Raw genomic sequence first — 15,850 nt, forward strand, 5'->3', positions numbered from 1 at the left:
TTCTATGGACTTCAGATCCTTCATTTACAAGATGGTGCTGATAGTCCTTGCCCACCTACCTTATAGGATTATTAGGACAGTCAAATGCTTAGTAAAAAATAATTATAATTATAAAAGCAGTTAACATTTATTAAATTCTTTTTTAAAAAACTTTTATTTTTCTTATTCTTTTTTTAAAATTTATTTTATTTATTTTTGGCTGTGTTGGGTCTTCATTGCTGCGCTCAGGCTTTCTCTAGTTGTGGAGAGTGGGGGGCTACTCTTCGTTGCGGTGCGGGAGCTTCTCATTGCGGTAGCTTCTCTTGTTGCGAAGCACGGGCTCTAGGCGCACAGGCTTCAGTAGTTGCAGCATGCAGGCTCAGTAGTTGTGGCTCGAGGGCTCTAGAGCACAGACTCAGTAGTTGTGGCACACGGGCTTAGTTGCTCTGCAGCATGTGGGATCTTCCTGGACCAGGGATCGAACCCATGTCCCCTGCATTGACAGGCAGATTCTTAACCACTACGCCACCAGGGAAGTCCCTATTAAATTCTTACTATGCAAAGACACTGTGCTAAGTGTAATAAACATTATTTCATTTAATACTCATAACAAGCCCGTCACAAAAGTCCTACCACTGCTATCATCATTGTTAAATGGGTTTGTTTTTGCATTCATAAGTGAAACAAAATTGTAAAAGAATATTACTTGAACACATTGAGGCCCCACTCCCACCCAGGGCCTTGCACATGTTAAATCCTCTTTCAGGAAGGCCTTGCCCCAGTTATCAAAGTGCTGTGTTCTCCCTTCATTCAGGTTGCTAGCCTCGTGTCATCTTATCAGAGGGGATGTTCTTATCCACTCTATCTATCCAGAGTGTCACCTCCCACCCCATCATACTGCTTTATCCTCTGATCCTGTTTGATTGTTCTTTATAGCATTTTAACCCCCTGACATATGGGGAACTCGTAATTATTTACTGTCAGTCTCTCCCAACTAGGTAAGTTCCATGAAAGCAGGAACTTTCCTTGAAGCGTTCACTGCTATATCCAGGGTCTAAAACAGGGCTTAGCACATAGTAGGTGCTCAGCAAACACTGGTTGAGTCAATAGGACCCAATCCTTATTTTATGTTGCTAATTCATGTGGGAAAATGATTCTTTGTCACTTGACTTTTCTTTTTTTGCAAAGGCGCTCTATCACAAACACAACTGCAGCGTTTCAAGGGCTCTTGAGTCTAAAACACTGACCCCCCTCAAGCTTAGGGGGATGAAATCTACCAGCTGCAACCCATCAGTTCCCTCCTGGTGAAAGATTAGAGGAGAGCACATGCTCTTCCAGCCAGTTCCCAGGCATCTGGATCGCCCGCGCAAGCCTTAATCAAGTTATCATATCTAGCCAGTGTCTCCTGGATCCCGTCACTTCTGAATGAGAAAAAATTTGCAGACAAATTTCTAGCAGCAGGATATTGGAGCTCTCCTGCGAGGCTGCCTAAAAAACACCTGCCGCATCAGCAGCCTCCCTCCTGCTCCTGCTGGGAGACGCTTCCAGCCTCCAGCTTGGGGACCGGGTGAGTCTCTGCTCCTTTGCTTCCGTCCTACCTGCCCCTCGGAAATACTGCTCTGGTACCGGGACTGCCTTGGGCCAGGTCCAGATGAAACATACACCCACATCCACCCTGGTGACATCTCCATAATGGGCTTTTCCTAAGTTGCTCTGGTCAAAGAAGAGGGCTCTATCCAGAATCAAGAAGCCTATCACCACCAGCAGAACCTGCCCTCCTCATTGTCCCATGTTCTGGGGCATTTGATTAAGTGCCAGGAAAGTTCACGTTAACTTCCAAGAAGCCTCATTCAGCTATTCCAGGGAGGAAGGGTTGCTCTGGCTTCTGAGCTTTATCCATATGTGTCCAACCATTTTCGCTTTTTAGGGAAAACTATGAGAGAGAAACAAAAAGCATTTTTCCTCCTTCCTCAGGAAAAAAAAAAAGAAAAAGATTTTTTTTTTTTCCCCCTAAGAGAGAGCGTTTTGCTGGAGAAAAAGAGCCGAGAGGATAAAGATATTGGCAAAGCTTAATGCCATAAATCTGATTAATTTACCTTGTGACACTCGCAACAAAAAAGTTAAGGGTCAGAGTCTTGCCTGCGAAGTGACCTTTCACCTGCAGCCAAGGCGGTCACAATGGGGGCCTGGGCCACCTTTCACAGCTACCTGCTGCTTCCGACAATGAGATTGGACACAGATTTCAGCATGATGGAAAACACCTCTAGAGCAGTGGCTTTGTTCTTTCTGCATGCAGAGTGTGGAGCGCCCAGACCCACATCCTCACCGTTCCGTGTTGAAATAGGACCAGACAGGAGCTTGTGTCTCTGGGATGGAGAGCCAGGAAACTAAAAGAGTGCTCTGGCTATGACTCACCACAGAAACATACATTTAATAACTTACAGAATCTACAAAGATGAATCCATCTTGGTCTTGCCCTAAGGGAACACAGGGGGCCATGTCACTAACTAAAACAGGATACAATCAATGCCTAACCTAAGGGAGATTCGGATGCATGTTCACAGGATGAATGACTGAGTGACGGATGGGGGTTCTTTGTGTACAAAGGAAAACACTATGAGAGACGGAGTCTGGAATCCCCAGATTGAGGAAACTCAGAGAATGATCTTCAAATCCGTCTCTTAAATTATGTCAATACACATAAGGGATGGAAAATCAGGTGACCCTCCCTCTTCTCGCATTTCTATTAAAAGACATCCCAGGCCAGTCACCATCTCACGAGGCACAAACAGCTTACACGGGGCCCCAGTCATGGCGGCTCTTTCTGGAAACGAGTGGTCCCCACAAAGGACACTCTCAGAGATTTCTCTGTTCCTGCATGTTGCCACATCGTGTTGCCAGCAATGCTCACAGCCTTCAAGTTTTGCGTTTCATCTTGGCTTTAGCAGAATGTATTAATTGAGGGGAACATCTGGCAGAATGGCATCACGAAATGGGAACCAGCTGCTAGGTCAAGCGACACCGAGAGCTGTTTATCCGTGGAATTAACCTTTTGTGCAGCGTTTGTTTTGTGGCCTGGCTGTGCTGTGTTTTTAAATTCACGTTTCTCCCAGTCTCTTCTCAAGGCACCCAATTTTTTGCTGATTCAGCACTTCACATGCCTGGCAGAAGGCAGTCTGGAACAGCAGCCATGGAGGCTTGAAAGCCCTCCAGTGGGCAGTTGAACTTGGCTCCTTGTAGACTGACGAAGCCACAGATGGGCCCAGGTGGACTCGTGGGAGAATCCCGGGCAGGCCCAACTCCATCTGCACACTGAAATTGTGTCTAGACAGGAGGCTAGGTGCCCTCACCTCCAAATTCCCTTTGAAACAGCCTAAAGTGTGAAAGGAATTTATTGCCACTGAAAGGTCTGGAGCATGTAGGCCAAACACCAGGAAGTGCTCTGGGAGAGAGAAGGGAAGGGAGGGAAAGAAGAAAGGAAGGGAAGGAAGGAAGGGAGGGAGGGAGGAAGGAAGGAAGGAAGGAAGGAAGGAAGGAAGGAAGGAAAGAGAGAGATAGAGAGAGAGAGAGGGGGAGGGAGGGAAGGAAGGAAGGAGGGAGGGAAGGAAGGAAGCGAAGGAAGAAAGAAAGGGAGGGAGGGAGGGAGGAAGGAGGGAAGGAAGGTGGGGAGGGAAGGGGCACTTACCAGAGAGTGTATATGCCAAATTAGCACAGCTCACACGATTCCTCCGTGCCTGCCTGGTCTCCTGCATGGAGGTGGTGGGCTCCGACCATCAGGCAGGTTATGCCCCATGGCTCAGCTCCAAGAAGGAACAATGAATCTTCCCATATCAGCCTTAGGGCTAGACATGGCCCCAAAGGAGGTTGTCTTGTTGTTGTTATTGTTGTTTTGTCTGGGTTTACATGGAAGCCTAAGATATAAAACAGAACAAAGCGAACTGGCTCTGATCACAGCAGAAGCAGGAGGTGGTCAGGAGCCCACTCCGTAGGACGTTTCTTCCATTCCCCCCACCAACACCCCATCCTTCTCAGCTGGCCCACAAAAGGCATTGAGGTTGAAACTAATGGATCCATTCCAAGGCCCAAATTGGTGGAAGCCATGAGAGGAGGGATCGACCTCCCTGTGAGTGAGCGGCAGCCCTGGGACCCCAAGCGCATCTCTGTCTCTCAGGCAGGTGCTTACCCTTATGCACTGGGCTAGGTGTGTGCCTGGGCTTCCCTATTTCCTGATCCTACAGAGGAACAAGGCAGGTCTCTTCAATGATAGGAGAAGCACAAGGAAGCAAGCTTAGGGCTGTGGGTCCTCCCCACCCCAGGCACGCATTCCCATCTGGGGAACATATACTGCATGTGGCTGAAACATTCTAAAACCACCTCTAGCCCCAGATTCAGACAAGCAGACTTCGTCTGGGTACCATATGTCTGGCATCTTAGAGATTTCATTTTACATTAAAAATATAAACATCGGAATAAGGGAAAAGCTGAATTCATTCCATGCTTATTCCATGAAGGGTTTACTTGCGATTTATTAATTTTTTAAAATAGAGAAGTAAAAGAGAACCAAAAAGAAAAAAATCCCAACAGATCACCTATTCTCCAAGCAACCTGTAGCCTGATGCCAGCTTCAGGCCTGTCTTAAACAGGCCAGCCTTGACATCTTGAAAGATATATTTCAGTGGAGAAATCAGTGCTAGAACATGATACAATTTGAACAGATGAATAATGTGAACAAAAGAAGTTCCCTGGCTCTTAGAAAACATTATTTTGGAAGATTATCCAGACTTGCAATTTAATATGAGATGTTGACATCTGGAGAGACCCTGATTTGACAATCTGGCAGGAAATATGAGGAAAACACAAATGGCAGTTTAAAAAAAAATGTTAAAGAAAAGCATGGCTGCAGTGGCCCAGTGCAGCAGTCCTGGAATGTCAGATAGCCAGAGTTTATCGCCCGTGAAGCTCGAAATGATGGCAAGTCCAGCCTGGGTCCAGGAAGGCTCCAGAAGGGTAGGTGAGAGTGAGGAAAGGGAAGGTTCTTTGGTGAGCGCAGTCAGTGGTAGCGGAAGCAGGCCGGGGTATGGCTGGTCCCTGTGATGTGGCCACAGGGCCGGGAGGAAATGGCCCTCCCAACCTGCTATTACAGCAGCTGTGGTTGGGCCCATCCTGACAGCTCGGTGCTGGCAGGCTACACAGGAAGCTGGCTGGTCCAGCCATCAGCGCAGCGGGAACACACAGCACTTTCCCAAGCTCCGGATTCCAGGGCATACCACTACAGACTCATGCCAGTAGCTTGATAGTCTTCGGCTCACACACCCTCTTCTCAACCAGATCAAGTGTTAATGTTGTACCTTCCTGTCTGTGGCTACAAATTCATTTTTGAAAAATGCTTTGCAGTATAATTTACACTTAGTAAAATCCTCAGATCTTAAGTGTGTGATCAGATTTGACAAACGCATACACTCACGTGTCCCAGACCCCGATCAAGACGCAGAACATTGGGACTTCGCTGGTGGCGCAGTGAATAGGACTCCGGGCTCCCAGTGCAGGGGGCCCGGGTTCGATCCCTGGTCAGGGAACTAGATCCCACATGCATGCCGAGGCTGGGAGTTCTCATGCCACAACTGGGAAACCTGCGTGCTGCAATAAGGAGCTTGTGAGCCACAACTAAAGAGCCTGCCTGCCGCAGCTAAGACCCGGTACAACCAAATAAATGAATATTAAAAAAACAAAAAAGACACGGAACATTTCTATCCCCCAAGAAATGTCCCTCATGCCCCTTCCTTGGCAACGTCCCTGCACACAAATACACACAGCACGAAGCAATCAACCACTGATCTGACTTCCGTCAGCACAGATGGAAGGTGCTATTCTAGAACTTCATACAAATGGAATCCTACCACGTATCCTCTTTTGTGTCTGGCTGCCTTCACTCAGTATGTTTTTGAAATTCATGCATGTTGTTGCATGCAGCAGTCGTTCATTCTTTTTTTTCTTTCACTCTGAGTAGTATTTTATTGAACAGATACACCACAAATACCATAATTTGTTGTTTATCCATTTACCTGTTGTTGGACTTCTCGTATGTATCCGGATTTTAGGTATTATGAATCAAAGCTGTCATGAGCATTCCTCTAGAAGTCATGTAAATTCATTCCTCCAGAGTAAATATCTAGGAGTGGAATTGGTGAGCCATAGGGTAGATGGTCTTTAATCTTTTAAAAAACTGCCAAACAAATTTCCAAGGTGGCTGTTCCGAAGTTCACATTTAAAGTATGCCTATCACGGTGGTCCCCGTGCTCCAGAGTGTGCGAATGACTGCACGGTTGTGGACGCAGCAGAGATGCTGGGCGTCGGGACATCCGAGGCGTGTTTGTACTGAAGTGTCCAGGACTCAGTTTCCTTATCTGTTGAATGAGGTGGTTGAACAGATGATGTGTCCAAGGGTATTTCTTATTCCATTCCGACATAATGAATCTTCTATTTCACCACACTCTAGGAAAACAAAACAAAAAATACGTTAGTTATTATTTTCTTTAAAAGCCAGTATCTGGGGAGTTCCCTGGTGGCCTAGTGGTTAGGATTCTGGGCTTTCACTGCTGTGGCCCAGGTTCAATTCCTGGTCGGGGAACTGAGATCCTACACACCGTAAGGTGCAGCCAAAAAAAAAAAAAAAAAAAGCTAATATCTGATTTGTAACCCACTAATAGAGTGACTAGGTTGGTCATCTAACAATTTCAGGCCCTGGGTCATTTACGATACTACTAACTGCAAGTGTCAGAAAAGCTCATTGAAACTGGCTTAAATAATAAAGAGGAGTTATTGGCTCACGGACCTGAAACAAGCCCAGGATCAGGCTGGAGCAACCGGGGTTCCTGTTCCTCTTCTCCATGGTTCCCTGGGCTTTGCCCTCCTTTCTACCGTGGCTTCATCCTTAGTTTAATAACAAGAGGAAAGCAGTTCCAGGTCTCACCTCCACATACAACACAAAAGAAATTATCCTTTCCGGTAGTTCTTTCTTAAAAATGAGGAAACTTCTTTTTCAGAAGTTCCTAGAAAACTTCCTCTCATATGTGTCATTGGCTGTACTCGATTACAGGCAAGCCTTGTTTATTATATTTCACTTTACGGAGCTTAACAGATACTGTTTTGTTTTTTTGTTTTTTACGAATTGAAGGTTTGTAGCAACCCTATGTTGTCAGAGGATGATTAGCATTTTTTAGCAATAAGGTATTTTTAAATTAAGGTATGTACTACAGTGTTTTTTTGGACACTTAATAGACCACAGTATAGTATAAATATAACTTTTATATGTACTGGGGAACAAAAAAATGTGTGTGACTTGCTTTATTGCAATACTTACTTTATTGCAGTGATCTGGAACTGAACCTGCAGTCTCTCTGAGGTATGCCTGTACATGCCTTTTCCAGACCAACCTCTGAGCAGGATAACGCCGTGAGATTATTGGTGGCCTGGATTCCTGGGCCAGTCAGTGATCCGTTAGACTTATCAGCCCTACTAACAAAGAGGTCAGTTTCCCCTACAGCAAGAGACTGTATGGAGATGGAATAGGCACCCCCCCAAAAAAGAGGGGGGATAGATATTTAGTAGGCAGCCAGTGTCCACATAAAGCCCTTCTTCACAGGTATAGAAATATACCATATGGTCCTTACCAGGGGCTAATGGAATCTTAAGGGATCACACAGAAGACCCAGAAGCAGAGGCAATTCAGGAAGTATGGTAGATTAAATGTGATCACAAATACTTTGTAGCTTCTCCTATCAAATGGTGGAGTCTATTTCCCCATCCCTTGAACCTGGCCTTGTGTGGGTCAATAGCATGTGGCAGAAGCAACACTGTTTGTACTCCATCGCCCAGGTTTGCATCTTCTTCTCCCGTTCTCACGCAAAACTGCCTACACCATATAAGGAAACCCGGGCTAGATGATTGAATGATAGGAGACCACAGAGCGAGGAGGCCCCGAGGACGGCCGGCACCAAGGCTCCGGACACGCGAGTGAGCCATCTTACATCCCTCAGTTCCAGTTCAGCTGTCAGATGGCTGCAGTCACATGAGTGACTCGGGGCAAGAAGAACTGCCCAGCTGAGTTCAGCCAACCAAGAGAATCACAAGAAATAATAAATCGTTGTTTAAGCCTCTATGTTTGGGGCACTTTATTGTATAGCAACAGGTAACTGAGGCAGGAAGGGCCCTTAGAACTCCTCCAATCTCTCCAGCAGCTGATTATCCACAGAGCCTGTCAGGCTGAGGTATGAGGCAGCCCCTTCCATTTTTGGAGAGCTCTACTAGGAAGTTTTCCTACTGTGAGGCCGACACAGCCTTCTGATGCCTCCAGTCTCAGCCCTAGTTCCCCCTACTCGCTGGGATCCTGGAGAACGAGTTCAACCCCTCAACTAACACGAAGCACTTCAGCTATCTGATCACCCCCGTCATCCTTCTCCAGGCTAAACAGTCCTAGTCATCAACGCTTTTTTATTGCTGATGGAACCTAGAGGGCCAGACCAGTAGGAGACTGTCGCAATGGCTAAATGATGCCATGATGGTATCCTGAACCCCTGGGGCCATGGCCAGAGCATCCCCTGAGGAGACGCTGGCCAGACCTGGAGAAGCTCCAGCCAACCAGGTCAGTGTAAAGGTGGGCTTCTGGGGGCCCACCTCCCAGTTTGTTGGGTTACTGGGAGCCAAATGATGCCTGAAGGGGAAGGAGGCAGGGTATCTGAGGGGGAGGGCTATGGGGCTAGGGGCTGGTTCTTTGCGGGTTGTGGTGGAAAGTAGGGTTTGGTGGGGAGAGAATAGAAGAGACTGGGCCAAAAATCAGATCAAAGGTGGTGTATAAAGCAGAAGAAATAGGCAGTCAAAAGGACCCAGATTTTGGTCTTGGTTTAAGAGAACTGAGGCCAGCGAGAAGGCCGGAGCTGGTATTCATAGGCTGTTGCATGAAGGTCCATGGCGGGTTAGCTGGAAGTAAAGGCTTGGGCCCAGCAAACAGACACCACTGAGAATTCTGTGCCCTGGAGGAGCCGGTGAGCAGACAGGGCCGGGGAGGTCACCTGCTTTACAGTATCCTCAGGCTGGCCTCCGCCACCCCTCCCCGCTCCCCACTGCCTTCTCCTGGGCGTCCTGGGCCACTGGCAGTAAGCCTCCAGTCTCCCAGCAGAGAAGGAACCCTGGGGGCTCTAAGCTCTCAGAGTGCTGGGTAAGTCTGCGCGCAGCCCTCAGTTGCCTTAGGACAGAAGCACATTTCTTTCTTCTCTTTGTGGGGTGGAGCCCACGAGCACAGGGCTTTCTGGAGGCCTCACTAAATATTTGTCATGAGCACTTCGCTGCAGTCAAACAGAAACTGCACGTCGCCACTCCTGGATGAGATTACTCCGAGCTACTCGTGCGCTGCTGCAGGCCCTCTGGCAGCCAGCTTTCCGCCCCACGTCTGTGCGCCTCAGCAGGTGAGGGGGACTCAGAGGGGCCCCCCTTGGACTGGCACATGGGCAGTGGCTCTGTTGGGGACACAGCGTGTTGTAGGTGGAGGGCGTGGAAGGTGTGTTCAGGACATGACTCCCCTGCCCACTTCATGGTAAGGATCTGGGAGATGGGATCCTCCAGAAGCCCCCAGGCCAGACCACAGGTTCAGAATCCCTGAGAACAGGGAGCTATGGAGAAGAAAGCTCAGTCCTGCTGTTCTGTGGGGAGACCAGTGCCTTCCTCAGGACATGGCGGGCTCCCCAAGGAGACCTCAGGGGAAACATAACCGTATGAGGAATAATGGTGCCGGAGCTGGCTGTGCAGAAATCAGGCGACAACCAGCCAGACAGGAGCGATCTGAGGGCTCAACTAACTCCCACCCACCTTACCCCCTCCAGACTTTTTTATAAAAATGTTCTGCCTTAACTTTTCTTGGTTAGTCAATCATGATATCACAAACACAAAACTCCTCCCCCAAAACTCTTGGTACGTTTTCCTGAGATTTTACACTTTCCTCCCTCACAAATGATTATCCCCGCATCCCGGAATGGAGAAAATAAATTAGCAAGTGGTTACAGACTTATCCTTTCCACTGCACAGCCCCCATACCTACCTCCACCTTCCCTCAGAAAATATATCAAGACATTATTGTGACTCTTACATGAATATGCTCTGCTTAAAACTTAATGAGGTGGTAAGGCTTATATCAGACACGTCCAGGAACTCTCAGATCCGTGCGTGCTGAGGGGAGAGGGGCTTTTAGTGAAGTCACTGTGACCACCATTTGCCTCAAAATGTAAAGATGATTTTAACAGAGATAAAGTGAATAGAAAAGCAGCTTTGCACCTAGGATGAAACTATTATTTTTTTAAGCTAATCCTAAAAAGGCAGGTCATCCCGCAATATGATGGGGGAAAGAAAGGGCTTTCGTAAACGTTATGCCAACAGAATGCGGAATTATCAAATCTAAAGATAGCAGTCAGGAAAAAAAGTATCCTCCAGGGATACTTTGAGCTAAATATCTTTGAGCTAAAGAAACTGAGGCCTGGAGTGCATAAGTGATTTATCCAAAATCAAAGGCATTTCATTTCTTTGCTTTTCACACCACAGAATCACAAGGCATCCAATCAGGGGGCACTCAAACCCGACTGGTTTGTTTCAGGCAGAAAAAGGGCTGAGCGCTATCCCGGTGCCAGGATGGCAGACGTGAGGTCAGCAGTGTCTAACTGTCTAGCTGCTTCCACGTTGACCCCACCAAATGTTGCAGCGCTATAAGGGTTAAATCAGACAAGTCCCGGAGCTCAGATCTGCGTGTGCAGGGGTGCATGCGAACTGCCAAACCGCAGGGAGGAAAGCCCTTGGGAAGCGTTCCTTCTCTTATCTTGATGGCGGGGGTATTTGGTGCCCTTTGTGTAACCCCAAAAGCCTTGAGTCTGACAGCAAAGTTTGCAAAGACTGTCTCCAGGCTGTAGCCCTTGCAAGTGCTTTTGCAAAGATTAGGCTGTTTGATAAACAGATAAACTTGGAGCTGGAAGGGACTTTAGAGTTTGCCCAACTCAGCCCTCTAGACTTTTTTTTTTTTTTAAACAGAGGAGGAAGTTGCAACTCTGAGAGGAGGCAAGAATCACTCAAGGACACACGGTGACTTACGGGGGCGCGTGTGAGAGAACCAAGCTCTGGCCACTGCCTTGCATAGCTTCTCCTGGGAAGGCTGGCTTCTGGAAAGGCCCCCAGAGCTCTCCTTTAGTCCCAGCCCATACGCTTCCTCCCTCCACCAGCCCTCAGCCCCATTTCCCGCTTTGCCACTGCTGACTGCACGAGGGAAGCTGGAAGCACAAAACCTATTGTTGCTTTTGCAGAGGGGTCCATCAAGTCCTGGCTTTTGAAGGCATTCCCATTCCAACCCTAAGTTTTAAAAAAAGAAGTTTCTTGAGCAGCCCCTGTGTAAGAATCACCAAGGGACTCCTGCTAAACTCCAATTGCCTGGGCCCCATCCCAGGTAGTGGATTGGGAAACCTCATTTTCAACAAGCACTTCCTGTGAGTCTTATAACCAGGCTGGTCTAGGAAGCTTTCCCCAGACAGACTGGGTAGAGTTCAAGGCTCTTCACTGTCAGGCCTCAACCAGCCTTTTCAGCCTGATTTCCTGGGTTTCTGCCCATCACATTCCTATGCTTCAGCCTCACTGAACTTTTGGGCAGTTAATAAAATCTCACTTGTGGTCATGAGAGCTACCGTTTACTCGGTGCCTCTGGAGCACCACACAGGCGCCATCTTGTCGGAAAGCCTCTCCCAGCTAGATGCCGATACCGACCCCATTTTACCATGAGGATTCTGAGGGGTGGGAAGGTGAGTAACTGGACTAAGGGCACAGAGCCCAAAGCCCTCACTGCCAGTCATTTCATGGCATGGTCTCCTTGAGCACAGCCCTTGTTTTTCTCACATGTGTCTTTGTTGACACCACTTCCTCTACAAAACTGAAGTTGCCTCCGCCCACTGTCTCTGCCTGGTGAGGTCCAGCTCCTTCTTCCCAGATACCACCACCTTCCTATGCCTCTTTCCGGGTTCCTCTGACTTCGTGTCTCGTATTGGAGGTGGTCGTGTGCATCTTCCCCGCTGGCCCCTGCCCCAGGCCACACCTGTGTGACTGCGGGAGATTCCTACCTGGTCTCCACCCTCACTCCACACGGCAACAAAGTGATAGTCTTTAAATATCTGTCAGGTCACGTCATGTCCATGTTCAAAAGCTCCCCATCTCCCTGAGATTCAGCTCCCTGACCAGAGCCTTCCCTCAGGTGCTGACCTCATGCCTACTTCTCGCCCTCTTGCTCTACGTGCCCGAGCACACTGGCCTTCTGCTGTTCTTCCAAGACGCCGTGCACCATCCTGCCTCAGGAGTTGCTGTCCCCTCTTCAGAGAAAGCCCAGAGACCCACGTGACTCACGCTCTTACTTCCTTTGTCTCCGCTCAGACGTGGCTTCATCACGGATGCCTTCTCTAACTTCCCAGTGCAAGAAGGTAACTCCTTTGGGACTGCACAAATGGGGATGCCAAGGTCCAAAGAGGGAAATTTCTAATCCCAGGTCACACATGAAGCAGTGGCACTCCAGACTGCAACCTGGCTTCTCAGCTTCTATCAGCCCCTTTGCCGCTGATCTCTATGACCAGGAGGTCCCAGCATCCATTCTGCTTACCGCATGGATTTGTCCAATTTCTGCCACACATGGGCCGTATGATCACAGGCAGACAGCTTCACGTGAAAGCCTTAATTTCCTTAAACATAGTGGGGAGGGGCAGAGGGAAGCAAGGAGCATGGATAGAGTTGGCCTCTGACTTAAACAATCTTTGAAGGATGAAGTTTTGCTGCCTGAAACCCACTTCTACGCAGATCCAAGTTATGTAGGGACTAGAGCAAACAGAATTTTGAGGGTTTTCTATGAGAAAAAGAGTACAAAAGATTACAAATAAAAAATTAGGTACAAACATGAATATTTATTTAGAAAGCTGGAAAACACCATAAACTTTCAAAATCCTAAAGACAACTTTGTATTTTGAGTAATTAACTACCTATCATATATATAATTATACATCTATATTTTTTAACCTACATTCTAAAACTACCTTTTGATTACTTTTTTAATATGACAATGATTTTGCTATAATATGATGTTCAATAGAGATAATAGGAAGATAATACACTCTTTCCTCTAGCATGGTTGACTGGAGTTTGTTTCTTTATTATTGAAAGTTGCAAGGCATAAATTCACAATTTCTCACTAGATGTACCTGCTTTTTGTAGCCTGCTACAGGTCTGTGTCTACAGACACAGAATAGTGATGAATTCTATTTCACACAGTTCTCATTTTCAAAGAAAAAAACATATAATACACTTATAATTATAAATAATGTCTTATGAAGGATAGTCTTAACAGGAGAGAATTTTCCTTTTACCAGGCATCATTGAAATGGAATCCTCCATTTACAATTGTATTCATGTGATGATTCAAGGCATACTCCACAGGCTTGCTTTTAGCTCCAGACCTGCAAACCTTGCTTCTCCTCCATTACCCAGAAGCCTCCAGGGTTTAGTTTAACCCTCAATGGTGTCATGACAACAGGTGAGTTGGCACAGTGGAGGTAACATTCCTGGAATCCATCCCTACGTCAGAAAGGCTGGAAATATCTTTACTGTACACAAGAGAGACAGCAGACGGTATAAGTATATCCTGCGAAGCCCAATCTAAAGTATCCCCAACTCAAGGTCCTCTTAGCTGGAGGGCATGATTGCTCTGCAGCCACTTTAACATCACTTGACAGCCCTGGGGGGTACAATGGAAGGAAAGTGTCAGAGTGGAAACAGCGTTCTTAACCAACTGTGGTTAAAATATCTGACTTTTGCAAATTTCATGAAGACAAATGGCAACGAGAACACGTTGGAAGGGCCTGTGCCAATGAGAAGCTTAAACTGCTTTAACCTCCCTGTGAAGTCAGCCCTGCTCTCGAAGCAGAGGACTGCCCACTCCACCTACCAGTTTAGCCAGTGAGTTAAATCCAGGGAGAAGCAGCCTCTTTGATCCCACAAGAGTATATTTTCCTCTCTATGGAATAACCTCATAAACTCCAGACAAGAGCTCAGCTCTAGCACAAAACCTCAATGAGTTCATATGCAAAGGATTACGCAGAGTCCTGCTTGAAATATCTTGGCCTTGAATTTCATCCTCAGTGTTCAAAGTACTGCACCATCATTTACAATCCTATGACATTCTTGTAAGGCAGGTGGGTGCCAAGGATTGTTCGTTATGGTGTTGAAGCCATGCCTCAAACAGGGCTGCAGTCTGGCAATGAAATATAATCAGCAAGTTATATGAAAAAACGGAACATTGAAATCGTCACTTCGGGTATGTTTTCTGCTTACCTTTAATACCATCTGATTCTTTGTATAATTGGGATATGTAACTTAATAGTAATATTTCCACTGGATTGGTGACTTTTAGAAAAGGCAAATCTTTAAAGCAATTAAATATCATTGGCTACCTTTCTAATATATCTCTTTTTTATCTTCTCAAAGGGATTACAGAGTAAAATAACTTGAAGATGAAAGAGTGTGATTTTTCCATTTAAGGAGCAGTCCGCTGTTTCTGTTGGCCAAGAGATTGTTGATACACATCTGAAGATAAATAGTTAATAAAGGTGTTTGGATTGCAACATCTGTTGCCTTTCTTGGAAGCTGGGACTTAATTGCAGACTGGAGCATCAAATCTTCAGAGGGTTTGTAAGACAGAGATTGATTGGGGTCACCAGGTTACCCAGAAGTAAAATCCCAATCCTTATCTTTAAAATGCAGTGTCCAATTGATTCTCTCTGGATCATTACACACAGCACATGGAGGTAAAGCCAGGAGAGGAGTGGTCAAACATTTTCCTTTTCAAGATATTTTCAAAATAAACCAAAGTGGTGCTTTGATTTTGGTGAAGAATCCCAAAGTGAAGGGCCAACTAAGGCTTAGAGATGGAGGCAGCAACATTATGTTAATAATACACCTCCTGCTTTTACGTCCAGTGAAGAGGAGTGGCACTGAGAGGGCCTTGTCTGCTTTTCCACCTTAGAGCTTGGACCACAGATGCCAAATCCATCCAGCCAAGGGTAGCAGGGTGAAACCTCAGCCTGTAAATCACAGGGTCCATTAGCAATCTATACAGTCAGAACAAATGATGTGCTTCTGTGATTAAGATGTGACCAGCATTAATAGCCAGGGGCCACTCTTTAACTGAGTCAGGAGAACTGAGTTCTGGTCAGGCTGTACCACCAAGCCCCATGTGACTTCGAATGGGTCACCTGTCTTCTTGGGATGCCATGGCTCCATCTTCAAAGTGATGGAGTGGACTAAATGATTTCTAACATTCTTTTCAGAATTTGAACTTGACACTCAGTTATCTTTATTTTAACAGGTATCCATATTCTGGGTCTTAACTGAATACGTTTCCTGGGACTATGGCCCCTGAATTTGAGAATCTATCTCTCCAAAACAGAGACCATCAACAGGGAAGGCCTAAGCCCTGGTCAGAGGTACTGTGGACCAAACGACCAAGGGATGTGGTTTTCTGGCTCTGAGTCTTATACTGATGGTCGGTAGCTTCTAAAGGAAACCAATAAACATTATCTCTAGGGTCTCTTTCATATATCTTAGAAAATCCTAGAGAGTTGGGGGCATCAGCAGAAGACAAAATGCTACTTCATCCACCAGAGCTTTAGGAGATAAAGGTATAGCTTCCTGGAGAATTTTAATTTCACTCCATTGTCCTTTCCAACAGACATATGAACAGAAAGTCAAACGTGGGCAATAACTCCTAGGACCCGGAAAAACAGGAAAGCCTGTTTCATGAAACTCTTCAACT

The sequence above is a fragment of the Balaenoptera physalus genome (assembly GCF_965194825.1).
Source record: "Balaenoptera physalus genome assembly, chromosome: 4".
In the NCBI taxonomy this organism is placed as follows: Eukaryota; Metazoa; Chordata; class Mammalia; order Artiodactyla; family Balaenopteridae; genus Balaenoptera; species Balaenoptera physalus.